General features: G+C 45.8%; 2 pseudogenes; both read right to left on the bottom strand.

Annotated features, from left to right (window-relative positions):
* Window positions 1–259: 259 nt before the first annotated feature.
* LOC102424513 lies at window positions 260–1,907 on the bottom strand (annotated as a pseudogene).
* A 184-nt stretch (window positions 1,908–2,091) lies between these two features.
* Window positions 2,092–4,668, bottom strand: LOC111824911 (annotated as a pseudogene).
* Between the last annotated feature and the right edge of the window lie 351 nt (window positions 4,669–5,019).

Raw genomic sequence — 5,019 nt, 5'->3', positions numbered from 1 at the left:
CGTGTTGTCTCAGGCCAGTCTGGGTGTTGGTATGGCTGCACTCCTGGCCTCCGCTGCTGCTCCCTTCAGAATGGCATGGGCTCCGCACCAGAGCCGCTCCGGGCCTGGGAGTTCCTGTAAAGGTAGCAGGGGCTCCCTGTCCAGCAGGGCCTGATCCTCCAGTCCCCAGACTCCTGGGAGATCTAACTGTCCCTCACTCACCCACACACACACCACATACGACCACACACTCCCCTCTCCTTAACTCACACTCTCTTCCTCACTGCCGTCCTGCTGGCCACCATGTTGGGATCCTCCCTTTCCAGGCTATTTTAATGGGAGGTGGTTCTTCTTTCACACTCATGTGCTGTTACTGGCTATGTCTTTAATGTCAGTACTTGATAGTGAGGAGGCCACTTCACCTGCATTGGTCTGTTCTGGCTGAGTACTCACTCAGCATTGATCTTGGTCTCCGGTTTTTTCTGTTTGTTTTTTTGTTTTAAACTTCAGCTTTAGAGGCAGCATTCATTTTCACTAGTGATAAAGCCTCCTCAGGATGTTTATCAATATGGACAAAGTAAACTTTTCTATTCTTTTAAAAAAATATATATTTTATTGATTTTTTTACAGAGAGGAAGGGAGAGGGATAGAGAGTTAGAAACATCGATGAGAGAGAAACATAGATCAGCTGCCTCCTGCACACTCCCTACTGGGGATGTGCCTGCAACCAAGGTACATGCCCTTGACCGGAATTGAACCTGGGATCCTTGAGTCCGCAGGCTGACGCTCTATCCACTGAGTCAAACTGGTTAGGGCAAACTTTTCTATTCTTGCCTCTCCAATCATTTTCAATGCTTTCTCTGCACGGGCAATGTCAATATCCCATTGGGCGCGATCTCTCTCTGGTCGGGGTTTCCAAATCTTGTGTTTCTCAGTGTGATTGCTGGCTTGTTTGGTTGCCTCAGCCAGTAATTCCTCATGCTGTCTATGACCTTTTTGCTTACATACCCGTTTTTCATGAACACATGCCCTCTCTGGTTGATTGCTAAAAAAAATTGGACGTGCTATTCCTGAGCACCTCTTGCGTTAATTTTGGTATGAACCTCGAGCTGGGATCTCTTGAAACCATACAAGGCCACCAGGGATAGGTTCCCTTTTGAGACCAAACATGATCACCAACCTGGCACTTAACACTAGCAGATACTAGATACTTCTGTTGTTGGAATAGAAGGTAATGTTGGTTAAACCAAGGTTTCCTCTTTTAGTACTGGATCTTCTTTTTTCCCCCCCCCAGAAACAGCCCTTTCATTGTTCCTCGGATTCTAATTTGGGGATTTTGTGTGAATATTCTAATTTGGGAATTTTGTGTGAATTGTGCTCTTCTGATATAGACGAGTCAAACTTTTGCTTTCCCCCGCTTTTCTGCTCTCATGCTTTGACTTTGTGTGCTCACTTGCCTGTACTTAATTGAAAAGGTATCCATAGAGGGAAGACTCAAACAATTCCCTGCCATCCTGGTTAGTTATGGTTATTTTTAGTTTAATTTCAGGTGAGCCAGTCTTCTTTGCAATCACAATTTGTAGTACTGAAGGAGGAGGTGGTAGATGTGGAGGAGAAGGTTTTTCTAGAAGTTCATGTGATCTTGTGTTTGGAATTTCTGAATGGTAATAGTGGGGCTAAAGTTTCTAATTGCACCAAAGCCATTGGCTGATGCATTGGGATACTGCCTAGAAGACTGGTATTTGGTTTGAGTTTCATACATGCCGATTGATGGTGGATAGCCATTTGTGAGTGGAGGAAGATCTTCTGTTGTCACTGTTGTCATCAAAGGCATCTTCCTGACAGATGTTGGTGGAGCCAATGAGTTGAGGAGGTTGCTGAATGGTGTTTCCCATGATCCCTTGCCTGAAAGAGAAAGGGAAATCCATTGTTTTGCTCCAGCAACTTTCCCTTTCTCTCATCAGGTGTTCAGTTTGTTCCATTCTAACTTGCTGGCTGTGTCAGTATTATCACAGGAGAGACACAAGACCCAGAGTGGGACTGGGTGCAGGCAGCCACTGGGGCTGCAGGGGGAGGAGATGGTACCAACCTAGGTCATGTGAAATCTCTGGGCTAGATTTCTCTGATGTCAGATGCTTCTGCCATGGCGGCAGGCACAGGGCCTGGCCTGGAGACGAGAGGAGGAAGAGTGTAGGAGGTTGTATAGGCAGGGGAGGTGGAGGAATGGGGGTCGCAGTACAGCTGCTGCTATCAGAGAGTAGCCTGTGGCTGGTGGCTGGACCAAGGCGGCATGGTCCTTCAGGTTTGAGGCTCCATTTCGCCTTCGCATGCCTGTCCATGGCTACCAGTGGACAGGTCCCCTCGGCCTCGTACCTGGTTTCTGGCTGTTGCTGCCACCGCTGCCTGCTCCTGCCACCGTGCACAAAGTCCTCCCACCCCGACTCTCCCGCAGTGACCTTTGCACATTTGCACAGCCCTTTCTAAGAATGTTATAGCTTTTAAAAAAAAAACCCAACATACTTTTATTGATTTCAGAGAGGAAGGAAGAGGGAGAGAGAGAGAAACATCAACGATAAGAGAGAATTATTGATTGGCTGCCTTCTGCACACCCCTATTGGGGATTAAGCCCGCAACCCAGGCATGTGCCCTTGACCAGAATTGAACCTGGGACCCTGCTGTCTGCAGGCCGATGCTCCATCCACTGAGCCAAATCGGCCAGGGCAACTTTTTTGATACTGTTGTATTACATTTGTTGGAGGAAAAGCAGAAACTTTTCCAAAAGATAGGCTTTCTTCCAGAGTAGGTCTTTAACATCCGTTCATTGAGTATCTTTTTTTGTTTGTTTATTAATCCTCACGTGAGGGTATTTTCCCATTGATTTTAGAGAGAATCAAAGGGACGGGGGAGAGACAGAGAGAAACATCTATGTGAGAGAGACACATCGATTGGTTGCCTCTCGCGTGTGCCCCGACCAGGGCCGGGGACCGAGCCTGCAACCGAGTACGTGCCCTTGATCACAGTCAAACGCAGAACTCTTCAGCCTGTGAGCCAGTGCTCTATCCACTGAGCCAAACAGGCTAGGGCTCATTGAGTGTCTTTTGGTGAGCATAAAGAGAAACTAACCATAGTCTCTTTCTACTTATGCATGAAAGCTGCCTTTGGGATCTTATCTTCCCTAGTCTGGCAGGAAATCTCCAGAAGGTCTCATAGCCAACTTTTACCTCTTAAATAACCAATCATCCTGTGGTTACTTTGATGCAGTTAGTAGCCTAATGTACTGTAACAGTCAAAACCCTACACTTCTAAATATTGGGAAATTTCTGTCTACTAGAAACCGGCACCTTCATGGATTTCGTAGTCTTGCTAGTGATGTGTGTGTATGTGTATATAGGTGGAATGTAGTACTTCTTTTTGCCTTTTCTCTTTTCATCTCCTTCCTACACTTGACCACCACTCCAGATGTGGTTCCCAGGGAGAAAAGTGCATGTGGAGAAGAACACACCCTGGCATGGTCATTAAATTTGTAATGGGAACAGAGGAAAACCTGAGCCTATGCTCTTACGGGTCCATTTTGAACTTCCTTAAGAGACCGCAGACTGCTGGCTCCAGTCTCATCAGGTGCCTTTCTTCTAACTGGCCACTGAACTCCCCCCTCACCCCCTAGTCTCCTGTGAGCCACACTTGTGTCAGGGTCATTGCTTCTCTGGGTGCTCTACCTTTGTGCTTTCCTTTTCAGACAACTGAGTACACTTGCTTTTACAGGGCTCTCATGTGGACTATGGAAATCACAGTCCCTCTCTGCATGTGGTGGAAGTGCAGTTCCTATTTATTCAATCCAGCCTTATTGTATGGTCTGGCCAGGCATTTTCAGCCCTCGATTCCAGATTTCATTTGCATGAGTCAGGCAGTGGTTCTGGTGTTCAACTGACTGAAGAAGACAGGAGTCAAGCTTTCTCAAGCTTGTTTTCATTTGATTAAGGTCAGGAGGAGGTGATCCTTGTCTTGTCCTCATGAGGGTGGAGAAAATTCCCACCATTATTGCTTCCTCAGAGTGTACTAGTACATATTGACTTTGGAAACACAGACCTTTCCTCTTCAGGGCATCTTCATCCCTAGCTTCTCTTCCTATGTGAGCCACATACTAGAGCATGTCTACTTTTATCTGAGGGCTCCATGGGTGCAGCTTCTGTCTGGACATTAAACTCCCCTAAGTACCCAGGCTTTTGCTGTTCTCTCTTCTGTTGGGGTTTTCTGTCTCTCCGGGTGCATCTCTTGGGTGTTCCTTTTTAAAGTATAAGCAAAACTTTATTTATAACATAATAAACATACCTTCCATAATTTCCTCACAGGTAGTCCAAAGAATAAAACCTCTGGCTTAATTGGAATTTACATTTTGCCTTACATATTCCAAAATCTATCCATGTCAACTTTGGAATTTTAATCATGCCCAATACTATGCAATAGGGTACACCTTGACCAGTGACCAAATTCCCAACTTTTGTTGTTCAACCATTTTTCTTGATTTTGCTCTCTGACTCCATACATTCTAGAATATTTGATGGATTTGTAATAAACTTGACTTGCGTCCATCTTATTAAACAAAATACATGCTCAAAAAATGCCCACAAATTCAGCTACTAAAACTCCTTTAAAGATCATCTTTGCCAGTGGTTCCAAAGTGTGGGCCATCCGTACTCCTGCTCTGGGTAGCCCAAATCAACCTTGCCTTGGATGCTTTCCTTTTAAGACAGTCTTTGTCCATTCACTTTCTCAGACTCCATATGTCAGCCATGGAAAACACAGTCATTCTTTCAGCAGGTGTTAAAGTGCTGTTTGCTCCAAACCAGTCTCTCTTCTACAGTTAGATCCAGTCAGTTCCTGCCCCAGGCTCAGCTTCATTGAATCACGCACTGGTTCCACTGACTCTAACTCCAGGGGACATATGTCAGGCTTTCTGAAGGTGTTTGTCAGTTGCTTGAGGCATGGGGAGAAGTAATCCTTGTTCCTCCTTTGTGAGAGTGAAGAAAATGCCCACTGTTG

This window comes from Myotis lucifugus, unplaced genomic scaffold (genome assembly GCF_000147115.1).
Source record: "Myotis lucifugus unplaced genomic scaffold, Myoluc2.0 scaffold_11528, whole genome shotgun sequence".
Taxonomy (NCBI): domain Eukaryota; kingdom Metazoa; phylum Chordata; class Mammalia; order Chiroptera; family Vespertilionidae; genus Myotis; species Myotis lucifugus.
The sequence above is the reverse complement of the archived record's forward strand: the minus strand, read 5'-3'. Positions and strand labels throughout refer to the sequence as shown.